This window comes from Centropristis striata, chromosome 7 (genome assembly GCF_030273125.1).
Source record: "Centropristis striata isolate RG_2023a ecotype Rhode Island chromosome 7, C.striata_1.0, whole genome shotgun sequence".
Lineage (NCBI taxonomy): Eukaryota > Metazoa > Chordata > Actinopteri > Perciformes > Serranidae > Centropristis > Centropristis striata.
Window position 1 is genome coordinate 40,209,591 of NC_081523.1, and position 26,862 is coordinate 40,236,452.

Sequence of the window (26,862 nt, forward strand, 5' to 3'; positions counted from 1 at the left end):
GGAGCACCCTAGAGGGCACCAAATAATTTTTTGCACGTGTAAAGGGCAGCCAATAAGGCTCTTCCTCTTGTTTTTACCACTCTCGAGGGCAGTTTAGCGCGCTTTTTCAACCACGGAGGCATGAGGGGGGAATTGGCACGATTGTAACGCCGCCGCTAGCTAATGTTGCAACCACAATTTTGAGTTAGCATTGATACGCCAATGGCTACTCTGCGCAGTGCCAACTCGGAAAGTTGGCTTTTCGGCATTTCCCAACAAAGAAATAAGAGTTATCAGAACTATTGTCCCTTGTTGTGAACCCCAACTTAAAGATATAAGTAACAACAACTCACCAACTTGTTTTTGAGCAGACAACTGGCTTCCTTTGTTGTGCTAACTTACATTATTGCCCTAAATGTCAATAAGTTTTACCAACTTAAATCACTGTTTTAGGCCAAAAAATACAAGTTGGCTTCTTTACAGTGTGGATCACTGGGCCTGAGGCTCACCACGCCACTATATCCGCTCTGCCTGCCCAGAAGCAGAAGAAAGCCCTGCTGCTCAGCACCTTTAGCCCTGCTAGCAGCTCCAGTATGCTGTGACTGTGACTCAGCAGGGGACATGTAGCGTCCTGCTGAGCTCATATTAGCATTTCTTGCAACTGGCCAAGGTCGATTGGTTACTTTCTGCGTTTGAGTTCATTATAAAGTGTTCTGAGGGACTGCTGTCAGGGGATTTTCCAGATCTTTAACGTCATTTGATCCGGCAAACGGAAGTTCTCCATCCACAAATCAATCTGAGTTCATGAGCTGCTCACACTTCCCTTCATTTGCTAATCATTTCTGCTGTTTGCTGCCTCATTTCCTCCTTCATTTCTCATTCGGCAGGTTGAATAGCATGCTGTGTTAGCTGTTCATTTACTCCGTCTTTGTCTTACATTAACATTATGAATATTGATGTGATAACCATGTCCGTCAATTCAGATACTAGCTCTGCACTGTGTACTCAGAGCCAGAGCATTTAATAGAGGTGTCGTGGAAACGTTCAGCTAAATGATAGCTCTGCTGTAACAAATCAGCTGTCTGACTCTCATGCATCAAACTAATGCTCACTGAGAACATTATTAAACATTCTGTTGCAGCCATCTAGTGTACCGGCCAAATTACCATTCAGGAAAAGGTGATTTGAAGGTACATATCCATTAAAGATCCGGGAGTTCGGCTGCTCAGAGGCCATATTATACTTTGTCACATGAAATACAAACGTGTTTGACTTTGAAAGTTTAAATCAGTCTGCACTGTTAAACCTCTGAAGTCCAGGAGATTTTGGTTCAAATTTGTAAACTTCCTATGCATTTATTTATATCTCTGTTTAGCATCTTTCAGTCTGTCTGGCTCCTTTTTCTCGACACAAACTTGGTCAGATTTTTCATTTTATTTTAATTAACAAAGTATAAAGCTGCCAGGAACCCAAAATACAAACAAAAGACACAGATGTCTAAGTTTTTTTTTTTTTTTTTTACCATTTATACACATTTCATTCAAATTCCAAAGAGTAACAACAAAAACATGCATTGTCAATCTGAGACCACCAACATGTAAATCCATAATATCTGATTGTGAAAAGATATCTGGTCTTAAGGTGATTTTTAAAAGAGTCCACAGAAATAGTGGATTGTACACTGCAAAAAAAGAAAAGTTGGGTGAACTCAAAATTTAGCTAAAGTTGCGACCACAATTTAGAGTTAGCATTGATACGCTAATGGCTACTCTTGTAGCTGTAACAAGCAGCGCCGCTAGTATCAGTTGGCCGCTAGCATCAGTTAGCCGCTAGCTTTCGCTAATGACCGAATTTCACCGCTTTCCCGCATTTCCCAACAAAGAAATAAGAGTTATCAGAACTATTGTCCCTTGTTGTGAACCCCAACTTAAAGATATAAGTAACAACAACTCACCAACTTGTTTTTGAGCAGACAACTGGCTTCCTTTGTTGTGCTAACTTACATTATTGCCCTAAATGTCAGTAATTTATATTTCCAAGTTTTACCAACTTAAATCACTGTTTTAGGCCAAAAAATACAAGTTGGCTTTTTTGCAGTGTGGTTTATAAATGATGATTAAACATTAATAAATGATCTGTTTCCCATTTATGAATGATGGTTATTGTAAAGTGTTACAAAAAAAGTAAGGATGGAAGAACGGGTGGAAATGAGCCGTTGCTCTCACCCTCCTGTTGGGCGCTTTTTTGTAATTTTGTAATTTTGGTCATTTTGTGTGTTTTTTGATTATTTTGTGTCTTTTCTGGTCATTTTGTGTGTTTTTTTTTAGTCATTTTGTGTATTTTTTTGGTAATTTTGTTTCCTTTTTATGGTCATTTTGACTTTTTTAGTCATTTTGTATCTTTTTGGGTCATTTTGTTTCTTTTTTGGATAATTTGGTGTCTTTTGACACTTCTGTTGAATTTACAGAAAAACTTCAGGTTTTAGGGGCTGATTTTAAAATCGCCTCAATGGGTTAAAGTACATAGTGGGTGTCCATATGGCTTTTAATCAAGAGTGCTTTCTGTCTAGCAGCTTGCCATAAAGGCCTGATGGATGCAATGAGGTGGTGATTCCTGCAGGTTCTTTTATCTCTGCAGAAGACTTCCAAAGCTCTTTTAAACTCAGCATTGTGTAAACCACAATCTGGACAGCAAATAGTCTGTCCTTATGCATTCACATTTCAGCTTTTGAGTTTTAATACATCTGCAAAATTTTCTTTAAAAAACAAACAAAAAAAACAAAACAACAAGCTCGTTTTCATTGAAAGTGTAGATTGAAAAAAAAAAAAGGCAATTATCTTTTTAAAATTAAATGTAACACTAGACTCACTTGGAGCCCTTTTACTGACTGGTTGCCGTGACAATGCAGTGTTGTCATTGATTTGGTGTACTTATCTGTTGAGGTGTTTGTTTGTTGTTGTTTTTTTGTTTGTTTGTTTGTTTTGTTTTTTTCAACTCATTTACGAAAAAAAAGAAAACAACTTAGGGAGTGAATTCTGGCCTTGATGGCTCCCTGACTGAATGAATGTATTCCTCCCTGTCTGTAATATTTGTTTGTTAAACTTCAATAAAAAGTTCATTACAAAAAAAAATGTAACACTAGAAAAAAGTAAGTAAGTAAGTAAACTTTATTTATATAGCACCTTTCGCAGACAGAAGTCACAAAGTGCTTCACATTAACAAAAAAAGGAGTCGTCTAAAAAAAAAAAAAAAAAACTTTCTGAAACAAACATATCAAAATATGTGACTCACCGGTCCAGCTTTCAGTCTGTTAGAGACATTTCTCTGAGAATCTGAAAGATACAAAGAAAGGATTATGCAATTTAAGTCCTCAAGCAGCTATTTGACACATACAATTGTTTGACTTCAATTAACCTTAATGGATAAATAAACAGAGCAACAAAACAGAGATCGGGGGATTTTCACAGGTCTCTGAAAGCCTGAATCAGCATCTGCTTGTGCTGTGTTGGATATAGCAGAAAAGGTATAATCATCTTAACATGGCTGCATCGAAATGAAAAAATGTTTTGTTCTGCTTGCAAACAAGTAAAAGCAGTTCAGCTTCTAGTTTGTTCTGACGACATACAGACTTATTATACATGTTGATTATGTAGGCCTACCAGCTATTTATCCTGCTGCACCTTTTACTGTGCATCATAAGCTGCATTACCTGCTGATCATCAGCTGAAACAACCAGCGTCATACCTGCCAGGTGTAGTCCAGCTCAACAGGTTTCTGTGCCATCATACTACAAACACATGCACCGTTTTGGCAAGGATGCACACTGTCTCAGAGAGACAAAGGCTGCAGTGATGTTTCTGTTTGTTCACTTCCCCAAACTAACCATTCAGCACATGGTCAGACAATCTAACCACGCAGCAACTGGAACTAACAGAAAACTGCATGGAGCAAACAATCACTCAGATGGCTGCTTTCTCAAACAATCGTTAAAATTAACATTATCACAAACTCCACATACAATGCATCGACTACAGCAGTAGTTCTCAACCTTTTTGAGTCGTGACCCCCAATTTAACATGCATGTTGTCCACGACCCCCGCTCACTGAACACAATCTCACACACACAGTTCAGATCACCCAAAAAAGAAACAAAATGACCAAAAAAAGACACAAATTGACCACAAAATGATCAAAAAAGACACAAAATGACCAAAAAATGACCAAAAAAGACACAAATTGACCAGAAAAAAAAATCTATGTACCATTCTAAATTGTCTATATATGCACTGCAAAAAAAAAGAAAAGTTGGGTGAACTCAAAATTTCAAGGCAACAAACTTCGATAAAATTTTAAGTTGGACAATTAAACGAAATATTTTAAGTTTTGTTTTTTGAGTTTGCTCAACTCAAAAACATGAATTTCTCTGGCACGATTGTAACGCCGCTATGAAATGTCAGCTAATGTTGTGACCACAATTTAGAGTTAGCATTGATACGCTAATGGCTACTCTTGTAGCTGTAACAAGCAGCGCCGCTAGCATCAGTTAGCCGCTAGCATCAGTTAGCCGCTAGCATCAGTTAGCTGCTAACATCAGTTAGCCGCTAGCATCAGTTAGCTGCTAACATCAGTTAGCTGCTAGCATCAGTTAGCCGCTAGCTTTTGCTAATGACCGAATTTCACCGCTTTCCCGAATTTCCCAACAAAGAAATAAGAGTTATCAGAACTATTGTCCCTTGTTGTGAACCCCAACTTAAAGATATAAGTAACAACAACTCACCAACTTGTTTTTGAGCAGACAACTGGCTTCCTTTGTTGTGCTAACTTACATTATTGCCCTAAATGTCAATAATTTATATTTCCAAGTTTTACCAACTTAAATCACTGTTTTAGGCCAAAAAATACAAGTTGGCTTTTTTGCAGTGTAGCCCTTGTGTCAGTGACAAAGCAGCATTTCATTTGAATTTGAAGGGATCCATTAGAAACACTCCCTTGTAACCAGATTTTGTTACAAGAACAACAGTCTTTCGTAAGCTAGCTGATTTACTGATTTATTCATTTCTTTATTTATATTAATCTTTTGAACAGGTGTTTCTATACATGTTTTGGCCAGGTGAAAAATAAGTTTTGTCAGGATATTTTCTAAGTTCCCTTGTTTAACCTCAGAAAACAGGTGGGAAAAAAAGTTTTACCATCTGTTTTTTAATGAAGTCATTATTTTTTTGGCAGGAACAAGTGTTTGTTCTTGTAATATACTTATTTTGGCAACACTACACCAGGCATTCATGATTTTTTCCAGGTGAGCTCCATGTACTATAAACACAAGGTGTAAATACTGCGATCATCAACTGGTGGTCCCCGGACCACAACCAGCCCGCCAAAGTTTCCAGCGCGGCCCACAGAATAATAGCCTAATTATTTCAAAAAATATGAGGAGGAAATAAATGTGTTCTGGTATTTGCAATGATGTTTCTGTAATCACAGTTTTTAACCATCACTCCTCAGTGAACTGCCTCTTTGGCGGAAGTCTGACAGCATTGTCTAGCTAAGTATCTAGTTATTATTGTGGATTTCCCATGTTTATAAGGAGTCTGTTGATGTTGATATGGCAAAAAAAAATGCATGAGTTTAGTAAAAAAACTTATAATATCAAATAATGATAGGCTAACTAGGAATAAGTACATCATTTTCATATTTATTTATTTGAAAGGCAAGGCACCCACAGTGTCTGCCTAGTAAAATAGTTGAGGATCTCTGGAGTACATTGAAAAAATGAAAACATGAATGCTTGTAGTCGTTTATACCAGTAGTTCTCAACCTTTTTTAGTCGCGACCCCGAATTTAACATGCATGTTGTCCGTGACCCCCACTCACTGAACAGTTCAGATCACCCAAAAAAGAAACAAAATGACCAAAAAAAGACACAAATTGACCAACAAAATGACCAAAAAAGACACAAATTGACGACAAAGTGATCAAAAAAGACACAAATTGACCAGAAACAGACACAAAATTACCCCAAAAAAACCCAAAATGACAAAAAGAGACACAAAATGACCAAAAAAGAAACAAAATGACCAAAAAAAGACACAAAATTACCAAAAAAAGACACAAAATGACGAAAAAACAGACACAAAATTACCAAAAAAAAACACAAAATGACAAAAAAAAGACATTAAGTGACCAAAAAGACTAAAACACATCAACACATGAACACTTTAACACAGTGGAGACAGAGCTGACTTCCAAAATGATTTGGCGACCCCCAGAAATCATCTCGTGACCCCAATTGGGGGTTTATACAACCCCAATTCCAAAAAAGTTGATACATTGTCCAAAATTCTAAATCAATAATGCAAACATTTGCAAATCCTTTGTGACACATAGTCAATGAAAGCTGTACAAAGAAAGTATATATTAAGTTCAAACCAAGGTTATTATAGTTGACGAAAACTAACGTAATAACGAAAACTAGAATTGAAAAAACATTTTCGTTAACAAACAAAAATAAAAGCTAGTTTTTAAAAAAATTATAAGTAACTAAAACTGTATTGTGTGGTTACAAAACTAACTAAAATTATAGTGAAAAGACAGTCTATGAGCTGAATCTGTCTGTTTTTTTTCTGTAGCCTGACAACAATTGCTTTCCTAACGGATATTAAGTCAGGTGTTTGTCAGGTCAGCTTTAGGGGGGGATAATAGGGCAGTGTTGCAAAACAAACAATGAATGCTGCTTTAAAATCAGATTTCACCAAACCTTCAACAGGAATCTGACTCTCGTTCACTGAAACACTCCAAACCTTGTGACTCCTTCAGCATCTTTTGTCCCTTTTTTAATAATCTGACTGGAGTTTCCTGTGATTATTGGTGCGACCCCAAGAAGCCCAGCTGCCACTCCAGACAATTCGCTCCCATTCTGTGATAACCGCTCCATTGGCCGTCCACCACTGCCAAGGATTACACTGGAGCAGAAAGCAAAGACCCAAAACCCAAAACCTCGACTCTGATGGTGAACCAAAAGGCTTCTGGATCACATTGACATCCAGTGGTGATATTATATCATGTTGGTTCCCCTTAACCCTCTGGAGTCCATCTATTTATTGAAAATACACACGTTTTATTTACAGTAATAACTTTATTTATATATGATATGTAGACAAGCTGAGAAAGCCAGTTGAAATTGCATCATAGGAGCTTTCAGTGTGTAGTCTATTATACCAGTAGTTCTCAACCTTTTTGAGTTGCGACCCCCAATTTAACATGCATGTTGTCCACGACCCCCGCTCACTGAACACAGTCTCACACGCACAGTTCAGATCACCCAAAAAAGAAACAAAATGACCAAAAAAGACACAAAATGATCAAAAAAATGACCAAAAAAGACACAAATTGACCACAAAGTGATCAAAAAAAGACACAAAATGACCAAAAAAGACACAAAATGACCAGAAAAGACACAAAATTACCAAAAGACACAAATTGACCAGAAAAAGACACAAAATTACCCAAAAAAGAAACAAAATTACCAAAAGACACAAATTGACCAGAAAAAGACACAAAATTACCCAAAAAAGAAACAAAATTACCAAAAGACACAAATTGACCAGAAAAAGACACAAAATTACCCAAAAAAGAAACAAAATTACCCAAAAAGACACAAAATGACTAAAAAAAGACACAAAATGGCCAAAAGACACAAAATGACAAAAAAAAGACCAGAAAAGACACAAAATAATCAAAAACACACAAAATTCAAAATCAATAATGCAAACATTTGCAAATCCTTTGTGACATATAGTCAATGAAAACTGTACAAAGAAAGTATATATTAAGTTAATTTATGTTTCTAGACGATTTTTAAAATGTGGATTTTCTTTCTACAATGAAAACTATTACTATTATTAATTTACATGCAAATAGACTGTTTTGTAGTTTCATTTTTAATTTTTTTCTGCTGTTTTTGTGTGTATAAATGGTTAAAAAATGGTACTTTTCCATAGAAACCTGTGTCTTTTGTTTGTATTTTTGGTTCCTGGCAGCTTTATACTTTGTTAATTAAAATAAAATGAAAAATCTGGCTTATAGCCAAGTGTTTGTGGAGAAAAAGGAGCCATGCATGTGATGTAAGGACAGACTGAAAGATGCTGAACAGAGACAGAAATTAATGCAGAGGAAGTTGACAAATTTGAATCAAAATCTCCTTCAGAGACTTCAGAGGTTTAAAGAAAACACTCAGGTTGTCTTCTCAATGCCACAATACAACACCTAAAGCACTTTAAGTTAGCACCTTTTCAATTTGAAATCACATATTCATGAGCATTGTGCCAATGTTTGTTAAAGAATAATAAATGTCTTCCACAATTCCCCTCACATGCATGTAATTGCTCTTCCAGCAGGATGCTGGGTGCTTCTTAAGTATGAGTAATTTTGAGTGAATAGGGCCTGATTTTGATGGAGGCTGTGATGATCGCTCCATTCAGGCCAAATAAGAAGGACATAACAGCTTCCAGTTGTTATTCTCAGAGCTCTATTAATCAGGCCTGAGAAGGAGATGCATTCAATCACACAGCCACTCCATAGGACATAATGAAAAATATAATTGAAACTCAGCTCTAAAGTTAAAAGCCACAAGAGAGAGTGCAAAATGCCTCCTTTGCTGGAAATAAGGTGAAATTTGCCATGTCCTTTAATCTGAATTTGTTACACTGATGTACAACTCTGCTGAGGATAAATTCTAAAAGGAAGAAAAGGTCACTGTGACAGAATTCAGGATGACTTTTTCTGTATAAGAAGGGGTAATTTCTTATTCACAAAGACTGCCAACAGAGTGGCTCCACACGGTAGATCAGTGTGACATCACAATTTTGAGTCTTGACTCTTCTATGTGGTCCAGGACAGAATCATTCATTCCACTTCACAGCATAATATTCACAAATCCACAGCTTAATAACCCATATGTCAGTGTCAGTGACTTCTTTTTTAGGATTGACATTGTGAGCTTTTTCATGCTTTTTCAAGCTATTCAACTGTCGAATCAGGTGAGTTTTTACCTAAAATATTGGCTCCAATTGAGAGTTTTAGTTGCATGTAGTTTTAATGTTGTTTCAAAAGCATTTTCTTTTTTGTGCATTTATTTTTATTGTTTTTATAACAGAAAAAGATATACAAATTAGAGATAGTTGGTGGAGCTACACAGAACCATACATGTTTTTTGACATGAGACAAACAAAACATGGGTATAAAATAAATGGCACAGCAACAGAATAGCACTAATTCAGTTCAAAAGCATTTTCTACCACCAAAATATGCTCGTTTTGGTGGGCAACAGACACAAATGACCAAATAAGACACAAAATTACTAGAAAAAAAGACAGAAAATGACCAAAAAAGACACAACAGACAGAAAATGGCCAAAAAAGACACAATGTGGTCCAGGACAGAATCATTCATTCCACTTCACAGCATAATTTTCACAAATCCACAGCTTAATAACCCATATGTCAGTGTCAGTGGGGTTTTCAGCAGGGATGGAGCTCCTCTCACTCTGAGGAAGCTGCACTTTGTGACCTGAACAAAATCAGACAGCCGCTGACGTAGCGTGGTGCATTCAGGGACGACGACAAGACAATTTGAATATGTAAATACTTGTCAAAGAAGAATCTATACCTGCAGTATCTCTGCACAAAAGATTTAAAGGTCCAGTGTTTAGGATTTAGTAGGATCAGTGACGAGATTGCTAATTGCAAGCTGAATGCCCACGCTGCAAAAAACAAGAAGTTTACCAAGTATTTTCTTCTTCTATCTAGCAATAGTATCTTAATTATATTGTTTTGAGTATAATTTACCTACTGACCATACACTGCAAAAAAGCCAACTTGTATTTTTTGGCCTAAAACAGTGATTTAAGTTGGTAAAACTTGGAAATATAAATGATTGACATTTAGGGCAATAATGTAAGTTAGCACAACAAAGGAAGCCAGTTGTCTGCTCAAAAACAAGTTGGTGAGTTGTTGTTACTTATATCTTTAAGTTGGGGTTCACAACAAGGGACAATAGTTCTGATAACTCTTATTTCTTTGTTATGAAATTTGGTCATTAGCAAAAGCTAGTGGCTAACTGATGCTAGCGGCTAACAGATGCTAGCGGCGCTGCTTGTTACAGCTACAAGAGGAGCACGACTTCTTCATGACGTCAAAAAATGACACAAAAATGACCAAAAAATACACAAAATGACTAGAAAAGACACAAAATGACAAAAAAGACACAAAATGACTAGAAAAAAGAGACAAAATGACAATAAAGACACAAAATGACTAGAAAAAAGAGACAAAATGACTAAAAAGAGACAAAATGACAAAAAAAAAAGAGACAAAATGACCAAAAAAAGGACACAACAACAGACACAAATGACCAAATAAGACACAAGAAAATAAAACAAGAAAAGACACAAAATGACTAGAAAAAAGACACAAAATGACCAAAAAAGACACAACAACAGACACAAAATGACAAAAAAAGACACAAAATAACAAAAAAAGATACAACAACAAACACAAAATGACCAAAAAAGATACAAAAAAGACACAAGAAAAGACACAAAATGACTAAAAAAAAGACAGAAAATGACCAAAAAAGACACAACAACAGACAGAAAATGACCAAAAAAGACACAAAATGACCAAATAAAACACAAGAAAAGACACAAAATGACCAAAAAAGACAACAACAGACAGAAAATGACAAAAAAAGACACAAAAAGACATGAAAAGGATTCAAAAATGGACAAAATAAAAATAGCCCTATAAGACTCCATAGAGTTAAGTTAGTCTAAGCTTTGCAGACTGGAGACACCAAGCCTCTACTCAAATGCTTCATCTCTGGCTTCAGAGAACAGTGAGGAAGAAACCTCCACAGGACTGAAAGGAGACCAAGGCCATGCCAGAATCCAGTCGGGGGTAAAGGAAATATAACACATTTGCTCAGGTGTCTAGTAATAAAAGCCTGGAAACCTGCCCGTTCTACTCAAGCATCATCATCCTCAGCCTCCTCATCCTCAGCCTCCTCATCCTCAGCCTCATCATCCTCAGCCTCATCATCCTCAGCCACTCTGTGGGAGGACTGAGAGAAGCATTTCAAAACATGACTTCAAGGAGTGTCAAGAGGATCTGAGAGACTTTTATAATGTAAGGCAGGGACTTGCACCCACTGACAGCTTGGTTCTTGTCTGTTTTGGAGAACAGTGCTGGAGGACAAGGGCCCAGCGGCCCTCTGGGAGTTTCTCTGACGACTGCTGTATCTGTTCCACCAACAGTAGAGTGATGCAAGCTGCCGTGTGTTGAAAACCAAAGTGTGACTGATTTAAAAGCAAGGGAGTTTCTCTTTGCACACTCCTTTGCAGTAAAAGTGGTTAGATTTTGGACAAGCTTGCTTTTATATGAATGTATATCATGGTGCTTTAGATCAGCTATTCTCAACCTTGGGGTCGGGACCCCAATTGGGATCGCGAGATGGTTTCTGGGGGTCGCCAAATCATTTTGGAAGTCAGCTCTGTCTCCACTGTGTTAAAGTGTTCATGTGTTAATGTGTTTTAGTCTTTTTGGTCACTTTAATGTCTTTTTTTGTCATTTTGTGTTTGTTTTTTTTAATTTTGTGTCTTTTTGGGTGATTTTGTGTATTTTTTTTTGTCATTTTGTTGGTCATTTTGTGTCTTTTTGGGTCATTTTGTGTCTTTTTTTTGGTCATTTTGTGTCTTTTTTTGTCATTTTGTTTCTTTTTTTGGTAATTTTGTGTTTTTTTTGGTAATTTTGTGTCTTTTTTTGTCATTTTGTGTCTTTTGATCATTTTGTAGTCAATTTGTGTCTTTTTCTGTCATTTTGTTTCTTTTTTGGTAATTTTTTTAGAGTTTTTTGGTCATTTTGTGTGTTTTTTTAATTTTGTGTCTTTTTGGGTGATTTTGTGTCTGTTTTTGGTAATTTTGTGTCTTTTTTTGGTCATTTTGTGTCTTTTTCTGGTCATTTTGTGTCTTTTTTGGGTGATCTGAACTGTGTGTGTGAGATTGTGTTCAGTGAGCGGGGGTCACGGACAACATGCATGTTAAATTGGGGGTCGCGACTCAAAAAGGTTGAGAACTACTGCTGTAGATCAATGCAATGCAAGCTTAATCTCAGGCAACACAGTGTGCACACATGGGGCACATCTGAAATAAAAGTACATGCAGCACAAACCTGGGACGCTGCATGGTGTGTGCATTATTTTTTGACTATGAAGCAATATGATATGAAGCAGATAACAGGAATTACACTGTCTGCATTCATACCTGGTACGTTTGACTTGATTTATGATATCAGGGTGCATAAAAGATCTGAGAAGTGTTCCCATGATATTTTAATGTACTTTTTTTATTTTCATTGTGTGCTACTCTTTTGATCTGTCGTATGTTTTTTTTTTCTAAATGTATTTCCCTGATGAATGAGTCTGCTTTGGTGTGTTTGTTATTGCTGCAGGATAAATTTTCCACATACTGAACGGAACTATATGTGCCATATGTGTTACAAAAGATCACAATGGAATAAAATTAATTATTAAAATGCATTTAGTAAGTAACAGGCCTATTAACCCTTTGATGTACAACATATAAACACCTTCTAATGCACAACATGAGTCAAAAATGACCCTCATTCATTTCATGCTGGCTGTTTGTTTGAATATCTAATCTTTTTTTTATTACAACAAATCATTATATCTTTTTTTCCTTTCATATTTTATCAAGTTTACACACATGGGTCTAAAATGACCTTGTGCATTAGAAGCATAGTGATACAAAAAATTATTCACTAAATTAACAAAGTGAGTATATGTGTAACAATGTTAATATTATGTATATGTTCACAATCACATATTTTAACATTTGAGACTTATTAGAGCCTCCAAATAATAATTTACATTGGAATAACACCAATTTAACAAAATAGGATCGTTAATATTTGTGTCTTCTTTGTCAGGTTTTAACTTGGTGACAACATATAAACACCTTCTAATGCACAACATGGGTCAAAAATCACCTTGTGCATTAGAAGAGTAGTGATAAAAAAAGGGTTTTTATTCAAAAAGTAAGAAATAAACAAAAAAATAAAATGTATGATGACCAAATACAAGTTATTTGAGGAAAACCTGCAATACTGAATGATGAAACTGATTTATTGCAAAGATATAGAATATAAAAACTTAGTCGGGCCACTTTAGACCATGTTGTGCATCAAAGGGTTAATGATAATGCAGTCAAACAAGCTGTTTTTGTGCATTCTTTATGACCAAAAACACTTACAACATACAACATACAAGCCTGTAGCTTGCAGCATTTAAGAGTGAATGATACCACCTCCAGGTGGAGCTGGATGGCTACAGATCTTTACAGGTCAGCCACCGTGCAGCTACAGGCCTCTTCCTGTAGTAGGGTCACTTTTAGATTTTAACACACAAGCCTACTGTAGAATCTATCTGTATGATTGGTTCACCGGAGGTCGAGCATCATATACACTACCGGTCAAAAGTTTCAGAACACCCCAATTTTTCCAGTTTTTTATTGAGATTCAAGCAGTTCAAGTCAAATGAACAGCTTGAAAGGGTACAAAGGTAAGTGGTGAACTGCCAGAGGTAAATAAAAAAAGGTAAGCTTAACCAAAACTGAAAAATAATGTACATTTCAGAATTATACAAGTAGGCCTTTTTCAGGGAACAAGAAATGGGTTAACAACTTAACTCTATGGAGTCTTGGGCTATTTTGTCCATTTTTGAATTCTTTTCATGTCTTTGTAAGTCATTTTGTGTCTTTTTTGGTCATTTTGTGACTTTTTTAAGTCATTTTGTGTCTTTTGGTGTCTTTTTTTGTCATTTTGTGTGTTTTTAGTCCTTTAGTCCAGCATAAAATGTGATTTTGAATCTTTTTTTAACTTTCAAAACACTATCATGCTCAATAAAGAATTTTAAATGTTGCAAATGTGCATTAATTACAGAGTACACTGAGATATTAAACTGCATCATTAGGGCCTCGGGGCAATCTCACCGAGCACTGGTCCCATACAGCAATAGCTGTAGGGACCAGTGCTGCACTACTGTTATACTGTGGATTTCTTCTTATTCCTCTTCCGGACGCAATTTCGTCCCACTACTAGTCCTACAACTTAAAGAGTTGCAGGACAAATTATATATCAAAACGTGCGGTTTGATCGGGATCGGTGTGCTATTACTTTTCTCTACAGAATACGAATTTTTCGCAACGTAAATCGCGAAAAACTGCTCAAAATTTTGCGTTGAAATGAATGGGACGGCCGACAAAAAATGAGAGAAAAAGAACAATAATTGGAGATTTTTAAACGTCTACTTCTCCGGCATAATTTCACCTAGAGACTCCATTTAAACTTTAAACAGTAGACACAAGTCTTGTGTATCGGTGTATTAATCCACGTTTCGATAGGTCATATAGTTTTTTATCAATCCCTGTTCAATGACCATGATCATTTTTGGAGAAATTCTGAGATCATAATGGGTGTGTATTGCACGGAATGTTCGTGTCAGAGTGTGTGATGTCATCTCTCAGAGTGTAGAGGGAGAGAAAAAACTGTCCAAAAATTAATTTTAAAACTGCGCTCCAGGCCGCAAATTCCACTCTACAGAAATAATTTATACATAGAAACGTAGGAAAATTTGTCTTCTCACAATCCTCTGGTAAAGCTGTCAGAGTTATAGTTTGGGCGTAGGACGCAGAGATGATCCACCAACACCAACAACAGCCTCATTGGCTCCCATATTAAAAACGCAGGAAGATTTCGGAAAAGGGAAGAAAACAGTTTTTTTAGATCGCTCTAACAAAGCTATTTTTTCATTTTTCTTTAAAAAAAACATATGTAGACGTTCAGGAAGAACTCAGGACGCTCAAAGTGAAGTCGGATCAATGATAGGTATTATGGTTTTGCCAAAAATGCTTTCTGTTCGAGACCAGAAATTTCAGTCTGTCCACCTCTGCTGTCACTAGGCCGGAACAGGTGTCAGTTAATTCTGTTGATTGCCTTTGATCTTTGATGTGATTACAGTTACAGATACACACACACATGCGCGTAAGCGCTCACACTCCTCACACATGCATACACATGCTTCACACACACACACACACACACACACACACACTTTGAGGTTAAAGGGCATAGTTTGAAATCTCTGAAGAGTCTCATCATAGTGTACACACACCGGCAGTAGCCCCCGTGGCCCTTTCAAAATTTCCCCAGAGGAAATTTTCTAGTCTTCAATTCAATTCTGGAAAAGTTGGTGTGTTCTAAAACTTTTGACCAGTAGTGTATAAGAATGTAGGAGGGACAACTGATGTTTCCGTTTCAGCCATTTATTGTCACTATGACACATTTATATAGATAGATAGATAGATAGATAAATACAATAGAATAGAATAAAATACTGAGGTAGCAAAAATAAAAACAACAATAGATCAGATCAGTTGGTAGGTTGGCAAGATGATGGTAATTATAATTATACTGATGATATGATGGCAACAATGCTATAGTGACTAGATGGTATATAATTGTAATAATAGTACAGTATATAGTATATATGTGATAATAAATAAATAGTAACAATATAGAATAAAATAAAATAAAATAATTATAAATAAAATAATGTGATATATAATATATAATAAATAAATAATATATTAATAAATAAGGCCGGTATCATAATAATAGTAGTATATTACAGTATATAGTAATAATAATAGTAATGTCAGCAACAGTATATATAATAACTAGAACATTTCTAAAGAAATTCTGATTGTGTGCTTGCCTCTAGACCGTGACTCTCGTGGCTTATCAAAAGGGGCAGGGATTAAACAGGGACTTCCTGCTGAGTACACTGACACCTCATACAAGTCTCTAGGACAAACGGTTCACTAGTTAGTGAAAGGGGGCGTGGCTAATCAAAGGGGCGGGGTTATCAATCACCAGTTAAACAGGGACTCTATGCCGAGTAATCTGACACCTTATACAAGTTTCTAGGACAAACGGTTCATTAATTATGAAAGGGGGCGTGGCTAATCAGAAAGGGCGGGAATTTATGAAACATTGTTATTGTGACGGCCTCTGCCATCTATGCTGGGGGGGTTGTTGTGTCCGGTTATTGGTTGGTCTGTTTTGCGTTCCAGGTTCAGCGGAGGTGGAGACTAATCAAGAAATGTGCTGCACCTGGGACCGGTGGAGTGCATATATTCCACCGCTGTCTGACGCTCACTCTCTCCAGGGACGCCATCTGAGGAAGACGTCCCGGCGTGCCTACGCGCCCCGTTTTCACCTCTGTTTGGCACACTTGTGTAAGAAATTTGGCTGTTTTGGTACAGAACCTCGTCTCTCCTCCCGTTCTTTGTTGCAGTCCTCGAGCCGGGCTGCAACAGTTATGTAGAACTGGTAAATGATGAACCATCATCATGCATGACAAGTTTGAGGCAGATTGGACAATGTATGGTCAAGTTATAAGGTCTCATGTTTTATGAAGAAACGCCATATCTGTTGAGTTACAGTTAACTGTTTTCAGTTAAAATGTCTGTGTTGGAGGAGGGGGGAGGGGGTGGGGGAGCTTTGGTAGCTAAGCAACCAGGTGGCCAGGTGGAGTCGACCAATCAGAGCAGAGCAATCAACTGATATTAACTGAAGGTGGAGACAGTTCTGCCACACTGAGCAGCCAGAGGTCGACAAACTGAAATTTCTGGCCTTGAACAGAAAGCATTTTTGGCAAAACCATAATTCCTATCATTGATCCGACTTCACTTTGAGCGTCCTGAGTTCTTCCTGAACGTCTACATATTTTTTTTTTTGAGAAAGATGAAAAAATAGCTTTGTTAGAGCGATCTAAAAAAACAGTTACGCGTCCCTTCTTCTGAAATCTCGCTGCGTTGTTAATATGGGAGCCAATGAGGCTGTTGGTGGTGTTGGTGACGCATCTCTGCGCCTTACGCCCAAACTATAACTCTGACAGCTTTACCAGAGGATTGTGAGTGAGAAGACAAATTTTCCTACGTTTCTATGTATAAATTATTTCTGTAGAGTGAAATTTGCGGCCTGGAGCGGAGTTTACAAATTAATTTTTTGACGTGATGACATCACCACTCTAGACTCTCCATAGGGTTACATTGGGGGGATTTTTTGACGTGTTTTTGCCCAATAATTTGAAAACCGTTTGTCGAAACCCTTTTCAAAGTCATGGCCGAGCCGGTCGATTTGATACCTTTTTTTTTATATATATATATATATATATATATATATAAAAAATATATATATATATATATATATATATATATATATATATATTTTAAACTCATGAAGTCTCCAGTTTTTAACCAAATATTCCATAAAATCTTAAAATGTAAATGAATTAAAAAAAATTCATGAATATATATTTTTAATTTATTTGAATGAAAATAAAGATTATAATTAGTTTTAAAAATTACAAAAAAATGTTAAACTTTTTTTATTTATTTAAAATCTATTAAATATCATTAAATATTATTATTTTTAAAAGATCAATAATTGTATATATATATATATATATATATAAACTCATGAAGTCTCCAAATATTCTATAAAATCTTGAAATGTAAATAAGTTTAAAAAGTACATAAATATCTATTTTTAATTTTTTTGAATGAAAATAAAGATTATAATTAGTTTTAAAAATTACAAAAAAATGTTAAACTTTTTTTATTTATTTAAAATCTATTAAATATCATTAAATATTATTATTTTTAAAAGATCAATAATTGTATATATATATATATATATATATATATATATATATATATATATATATATATATATAAACTCATGAAGTCTCCAAATATTCTATAAAATCTTGAAATGTAAATAAGTTTAAAAAGTACATAAATATCTATTTTTAATTTTTTTGAATGAAAATAAAGATTATAATTAGTTTTAAAAATTACAAAAAAATGTTAAACTTTTTTTATTTATTTAAAATCTATTAAATATCATTAAATTATTATTATTTTTAAAGATCAATGATTTTATATATGTATATATATATATATATATATATATATATATATATATATATATATATATATATAAATATTTTTTTAAACTCTAAAAACTCTTTAAACTTTATTTAAAATATACCAAAAATGTTAAAACAATTAAAAAAAATGTTAATCTAAATTTCAATATCATTAAATTAATATTTTTAAAAGATCAATAATTTGAAATATTCACTTTTTTTAAACCGCATGAAGTCTCCAGTTTTAACCAAATATTCCATAAAATCTTAAAATGTAAATAAGTGTAAAAAGTTCATAAATATGTATTTTTAATTTATTTGAATGAAAATAAAGATTATGAGTAATTAAAAAAACTTTTTTTATTTATTTTAAAAATATTAAATATCATTAAATTATTTTTATTTTTAAAAGATCAATAATTTTATATATATATATTTTTAAACTTAAGAAGTCTCCAAATATCCCACAAAATCTCAAAATGTAAATAAGTGTAAAAAATACATAAATATGTATTTTTAATTTATTTGAATGAAAATAAAGATTATAATTAGTTTTAAAAATTACAAAAAAAAAATTTAAAAGTTTTTTAATTATTTAAAATATACCAAAAATGTTAAAACAATTTAAAAAATTGTTAATCTAAATTTCAATATCATTAAATTATTATTTTTAAAAGATCAATAATTTGAAATATTCACTTTTTTTAAACCGCATGAAGTCTCCAGTTTTTAACCAAATATTCCATAAAATCTTAAAATGTAAATAAGTGTAAAAAGTTCATAAATATGTATTTGTAATTTATTTGAATGAAAATAAAGATTATAAGTAATTAAAAAAACTTTTTTTATTTATTTTAAATATATTAAATATCATTAAATTATTTTTATTTTTAAAAGATCAATAATTTTATATATATATATTTTTAAACTTAAGAAGTCTCCAAATATCCCACAAAATCTCAAAATGTAAATAAGTGTAAAAAATACATAAATATGTATTTTTAATTTATTTGAATGAAAATAAAGATTATAATTAGTTTTAAAAATTACAAACAAAATTTAAAAAAGTATTTTAGTTATTTAAAATATACCAAAAATGTTAAAACAATTAAAAAAAAATTGTTAATCTAAATTTCAATATCATTAAATTATTATTTTTAAAAGATCAATATATTGAAATATTCACTTTTTTTAAACCGCATGAAGTCTCCAGTTTTTAACCAAATATTCCATAAAATCTTAAAATGTAAATAAGTGTAAAAAGTACATAAATATGTATTTTTAATTTATTTGAATGAAAATAAAGATTACAATTAGTTTTAAAAATTACAAAAAAAAATTAAAAACTTTTTTTATTTATTTAAAATCTATTAAATATCATTAAATATTATTATTTTTAAAAGATCAATAATTTTATATATATATATTTTTTTAAACTCATGAAGTCTCCAAATATTCCACAAAATCTTAAAATGTAAATAAGTGTAAAAAGTACATAAATATGTATTTTTAATTTATTTGAATGAAAATAAAGATTATAATTACTTTTAAAAATTACAAAGAAAATTTCAAAACGTTTTTCATTCATTTAAAATATACCAAAAATGTTAAAACAATTAAAAAAAATGTTAATCTAAATTCCAATATCATTAAATTATTATTTTTAAAAGATCAATATATTGAAATATTCACTTTTTTTAAACCGCATGAAGTCTCCAGTTTTTAACCAAATATTCCATAAAATCTTAAAATGTAAATAAGTGTAAAAAGTACATAAATATGTATTTTTAATTTATTTGAATGAAAATAAAGATTATAATTAGTTTTAAAAATTACAAAAAAAAAAAAATTTAAAACTTTTTTTATTCATTTAAAGTCTATTAAATATCATTAAATTATTATTATTTTTAAAGATCAATGATTTAAGATATATATTTTTTTTTCTAAACTCATGAAGTGTCCAGTTTTTAACCAAATATTCCATAAAATCTTCAAATGTAAATAAGTGTAAAAAATATAAAAAAAGTTAAACTTTTTTTATTTATTTAAAATCTATTAAATATCATTAAATATTATAATTTTGAAAAGATCAATAATTTTATATATATATATATTTTTAAAACGTTTTTTATTCATTTAAAATATACCAAAAATGTTAAAACAATTAAAAAAAATGTTAATCTATATTCCAATATCATTAAATTATTATTTTTAAAAGATCAATATATTGAAATATTCACTTTTTTTAAACCGCATGAAGTCTCCAGTTTTTAACCAAATATTCCATAAAATCTTCAAATGTAAATAAGTGTAAAAAGTACATAAATATGTATTTTTAATTTATTTGAATGAAAATAAAGATTATAATTAGTGTTAAAAATTACAAAAAAATGTAAAAACTTTTTTTATTTATTTTAAATCTATTAAATATCATTAAATTATTTTTATTTTTAAAAGATCAATAATTTTATATATATATATTTAAACTTAAGAAGTCTCCAAATATTCCACAAAATCTTTAAATGTAAATAAGTGTAAAAAGTACATAAATATGTATTTTTAATTTATTTGAATGAAAATAAAGATTATAATTAGTTTTAAAAATTACAAAAAAAATTTAAAAACTTTTTTTATTCATTTAAAGTCTATTAAATATCATTAAATTATTATTATTTTTAAAGATCAATGATTTAATATATATATTTTTTTTTTTCTAAACTCATGAAGTGTCCAGTTTTTAACCAAATATTCCATAAAATCTTAAAATGTAAATAAGTGTAAAAGGTACATAAATATGTATTTTTAATTTATTTGAATGAAAATAAAGATTATAATTAGTTTTAAAAATTACAAAAAAAATTTAAAAACTTTTTTTATTCATTTAAAATCTATTAAATATCATTAAATATTTTTATTTTTAAAACATCAATAATTTTATATATATATATTTTTAAACTCATGAAGTCTCCAAATATTCCACAAAATCTTAAAATGTAAATAAGTGTAAAAAATACATAAATATGTATTTTTAATTTATTTGAATGAAAATAAAGATTATAATTAGTTTTAAAAATTACAAAAAAAAAATTTAAAAGTTTTTTAATTATTTAAAATATACCAAAAATGCTAAAACAATTTAAAAAATTGTTAATCTAAATTTCAATATCATTAAATTATTATTTTTAAAAGATCAATAATTTGAAATATTCACTTTTTTTAAACCGCATGAAGTCTCCAGTTTTTAACCAAATATTCCATAAAATCTTAAAATGTAAATAAGTGTAAAAAGTTCATAAATATGTATTTGTAATTTATTTGAATGAAAATAAAGATTATAAGTAATTAAAAAAACTTTTTTTATTTATTTTAAATATATTAAATATCATTAAATTATTTTTATTTTTAAAAGATCAATAATTTTATATATATATATTTTTAAACTTAAGAAGTCTCCAAATATCCCACAAAATCTCAAAATGTAAATAAGTGTAAAAAATACATAAATATGTATTTTTAATTTATTTGAATGAAAATAAAGATTATAATTAGTTTTAAAAATTACAAACAAAATTTAAAAAAGTATTTTAGTTATTTAAAATATACCAAAAATGTTAAAACAATTAAAAAAAAATTGTTAATCTAAATTTCAATATCATTAAATTATTATTTTTAAAAGATCAATATATTGAAATATTCACTTTTTTTAAACCGCATGAAGTCTCCAGTTTTTAACCAAATATTCCATAAAATCTTAAAATGTAAATAAGTGTAAAAAGTACATAAATATGTATTTTTAATTTATTTGAATGAAAATAAAGATTACAATTAGTTTTAAAAATTACAAAAAAAAATTAAAAACTTTTTTTATTTATTTAAAATCTATTAAATATCATTAAATATTATTATTTTTAAAAGATCAATAATTTTATATATATATATTTTTTTAAACTCATGAAGTCTCCAAATATTCCACAAAATCTTAAAATGTAAATAAGTGTAAAAAGTACATAAATATGTATTTTTAATTTATTTGAATGAAAATAAAGATTATAATTACTTTTAAAAATTACAAAGAAAATTTCAAAACGTTTTTCATTCATTTAAAATATACCAAAAATGTTAAAACAATTAAAAAAAATGTTAATCTAAATTCCAATATCATTAAATTATTATTTTTAAAAGATCAATATATTGAAATATTCACTTTTTTTAAACCGCATGAAGTCTCCAGTTTTTAACCAAATATTCCATAAAATCTTAAAATGTAAATAAGTGTAAAAGGTACATAAATATGTATTTTTAATTTATTTGAATGAAAATAAAGATTATAATTAGTTTTAAAAATTACCAAAAAAAATGTTAAACTTTTTTTATTTATTTAAAATCTATTAAATATCATTAAATATTATAATTTTGAAAAGATCAATAATTTTATATATATATATTTTTAAACTCATGAAGTCTCCAAATATTCCACAAAATCTTAAAATGTAAATAAGTGTAAAAAGTACATAAATATGTATTTTTAATTTATTTGAATGAAAATAAAGATTATAATTAGTTTTAAAAATTACAAAAAAAATTTAAAAACTTTTTTTATTCATTTAAAGTCTATTAAATATCATTAAATTATTATTATTTTTAAAGATCAATGATTTAATATATATATTTTTTTTTTCTAAACTCATGAAGTGTCCAGTTTTTAACCAAATATTCCATAAAATCTTAAAATGTAAATAAGTGTAAAAAGTACATAAATATGTATTTTTAATTTATTTGAATGAAAATAAAGATTATAATTAGTTTTAAAAATCAAAAAAAAATGTAAAAACTTTTTTTATTTATTTTAAATCTATTAAATATCATTAAATTATTTTTATTTTTAAAAGATCAATAATTTTATATATATATTTTTAAACTTAAGAAATCTCAAAATATTCCACAAAATCTTAAAATGTAAATAAGTGTAAAAAGTACATAAATATGTATTTTTAATATATTTGAATGAAAATAAAGATTATAATTAGTTTTAAAAATTACAAACAAAATTTAAAAAAGTTTTTTAGTTATTTAAAATATACCAAAAATGTTAAAACAATTTAAAAAAAATTGTTAATCTAAATTTCAATATCATTAAATTATTATTTTTAAAAGATCAATAATTTGAAATATTCACTTTTTTTAAACCGCATGAAGTCTCCAGTTTTTAACCAAATATTCCATAAAATCTTAAAATGTAAATAAGTGTAAAAAGTACATAAATATGTATTTTTTATTTATTTGAATGAAAATAAAGATTATAATTAGTTTTAAAAATTACAAAAAAAATTTAAAACTTTTTTTATTCATTTAAAGTCCATTAAATATCATTAAATTATTATTATTTTTAAAGATCAATGATTTAATATATATATATATTTTTTTCTAAACTCATGAAGTGTCCAGTTTTTAACCAAATATTCCATAAAATCTTCAAATGTAAATAAGTGTAAAAAATACATAAATATGTATTTTTAATTTAGTTGAATGAAAATAAAGATTATAATTAGTTTTAAAAATTACCAAAAAAATTTAAAAACTTTTTTTATTTATTTAAAGTCTATTAAATATCATTAAATTATTATTATTTTTAAAGATCAATGATTTAATATATTTTTTTTTTTTTCTAAACTCATGAAGTGTCCAGTTTTTAACCAAATATTCCATAAAATCTTAAAATGTAAATAAGTGTAAAAGGTACATAAATATGTATTTTTAATTTATTTGAATGAAAATAAAGATTATAATTAGTTTTAAAAATTACAAAAAAATGTAAAAACTTTTTTTATTTATTTAAAATATACCAGAAATGTTAAAACAATTTTAAAAATTGTTAATCTAAATTCCAATAACATTAAATTATTATTTTTAAAAGATCAATAATTTGAAATATTCACTTTTTTAAAACCGCAAGAAGTCTCCAGTTTTTAACCAAATATTCCGTAAAATCTTAAAATGTAAATAAGTGTAAAAAGTACATAAATATGTATTTGTGACTCTCGTGGCTTATCAAAAGGGGCAGGGATTAAACAGGGACTTTCTGATGACTACACTGACACCTCATACAAGTCTGTAGGACAAACGGTTCATTAGTTATGAAAGGGGGCGTGGCTAATCAAAAAGGGCGGGAATTTATGAAACATTGTTATGTAGAACTGGTAAATGATGAACCATCATCATGCATGACAAGTTTGAGGCAGATTGGACAATGTATGGTCAAGGTATAAGGTCTCATGTTTTATGAAGAAACGCCATGTCTGTTGAGTTATAGTTAACGTAAGTTATGCCTATAACTATGGATCTATGAGACCGAACGATGACCGTCACCACGGTCATTACCTTGAATGATGCCCTCATCTCCCTATCCTCGAGATCAAATATCAACAATGTCACGTGACTGACCTTATGCGGCGTAGCTCACCGCCCATATAAGCACCTCGTGAGCGCGCCGCGTCCTCATGCTGGAACGCCTCAGCCGGTTCTGAGCGACAAGGAAATGGTGACGATCATCATTCGGTCTTATAGATCCATAGTTGTAGGCATAACTTACGATCTATTTCGACCTCACTCAGACCGTCACCACGGTCATTACCTTGGATGACTAGTGCCAGCAGTGTCGTGAAGAACAGAGGACTCCCCTTCCTCCCAACCTTGCCCAGCAACTGCAAGCAGCACGGCAGAACCCAACGGTGCAGGGGACGCCATGTTGACTCTGTAGAACCTGGAGAACGTGCAGGAAGTACCTCCGGTCGCTGCTGCACAAATCTCTGACAGAGGAACGCCCTTCAAGGCAGCACAGGAAGTGGCAATCCCCCTGGTGGAATCAGCTACCACGTGCCCTGGGAGTGGGATACCCTGAGCAGAGTAGGCCTCAACAATGGTTCTGACAATCCCATGGGACAACCTTTGCTTCGACACAGGATGACCAGCCTTATTTCCCCCAAAACAGACAAATAACTGAGAATGTGAGAAAGTAAGCAACCCAGCATCCTCTCGTAAGAGGGCCTGACTGGGCCCAAAGGCACTGATGTCAATCACCTGGTTGACCGTTTGAGGGTTCGCCACTTTCGGCAGAAATGAAGGGTTCGGCCACAGGGACACCCCCGAGTCATCAGGTTTCCACCGCAAACAAGTGTCACTAACAGACAAAGCATGTAGTTCACTTACCCTCTTGGCTGAGCACACAGCAAAGAGGAAAGCTGTCTTGTAGGTCAAGAACTTAAGGCAACACTGATCCAACGGTTCATAAGGAGCTGGCATCAAGGACCTCAGCACCACAGGGAGGTCCCATGATGGAGCCCTGGGTGTCCTGTGCGGGCGCAGTCGACATGCCCCCCTAATGAACTGAGAGACTAGTGGGTGTCTCCCCACTGTAGCACCATCAACCCCCTGATGAAAGCAAGAAATAGCAGCAGTATATACCTTGATTGTGCTAGGAGTCCTGCCTGAGTCAAAAAGTGACTGCAGGAAGGCAAGAACCAGGTCAATCGGACATACGAACGGGTCTGCCTGTTTGTTGTGACACCATGCTGAGAAAAACTTCCACCTCTGGTCATAGTTAGCCCGAGTGGAGGGAGCCCGAGCATTGCCCAGGGTTCTCAGAACGGCCTCCTCTAAGTCGTGAGAGAGGGACTGAGAAGGGGCCAGGCCCAGAGCTGCAAAACCCCCGGTTTGGGGTGCCAGATTTGGCCCCCTACCTGGGAGAAAGCTGAAAAAAGACAACATTATTGTTACTACACTGTTTATCATTACTATTAGAACCTTTTACAGCTATGCAGTAACTACATTTTTGGGGTCAAAGGTCAAATAAATCATGATTTTTGAACATAAAAATGACATCATCAATACATGTAGAAGTAAGTGTCATATCACTTACCTATCTGCACTGCAAAAAAAGCCAACTTGTATTTTTTGGCCTAAAACAGTGATTTAAGTTGGTAAAACTTGGAAATATAAATTATTGACATTTAGGGCAATAATGTAAGTTAGCACAACAAAGGAAGCCAGTTGTCTGCTCAAAAACAAGTTGGTGAGTTGTTGTTACTTATATCTTTAAGTTGGGGTTCACAACAAGGGACAATAGTTCTGATAACTCTTATTTCTTTGTTGTGGAATGCGGGAAAGCGTTGAAATTCGGTCATTAGCGAAAGCTAGCGGCTAACTGATGCTAGTGGCTAACTGATGCTAACGGCTAACTGATGCTAGCGGCTAACTGGTGCTAGCGTCTAGCTGATGCTAGCGGCTAACTGACGCTAGCGGCTAACTGATGCTAGCGTCTAGCTGATGCTAGCGGCTAACTGATGCTAGTGGCGCTGCTTGTTACAGCTACAAGAGTAGCCATTAGCGTATCAATGCTAACTCAAAATTGTGGTCACAACATTAGCTGACATTTCAATAGCGGCGTTACAATCGTGCCAATTCAGCACATTGCAGAAGTTAGCAGAAGTAAGATTAAAAGTTATTACAATGTTAAATTATAAGTTAGTACAACTTACAGTTGAGTTGACAAAAATCTGAATTCAGAGTTGAGCAAACTCAAAACAAAACTTAAAATATTTTGTTTAATTAAAAGAAACTTTATCGAATTTTATCGAAGTTTGTTGCCTTGAAATTTTGAGTTCACCCAACTTTATTTTTTTTTTTTGCTGTGTATAACCCATTTGGCTGGCCAGTTAAAAAAAACGTTAAAAATCTTTAAAACAGTTTTTCTCAGTTTTACCCTTTGTGTAGTTATAGTTAGACTTTGTAGGGCAGTATACTGGTCAAACATTCAATCACATC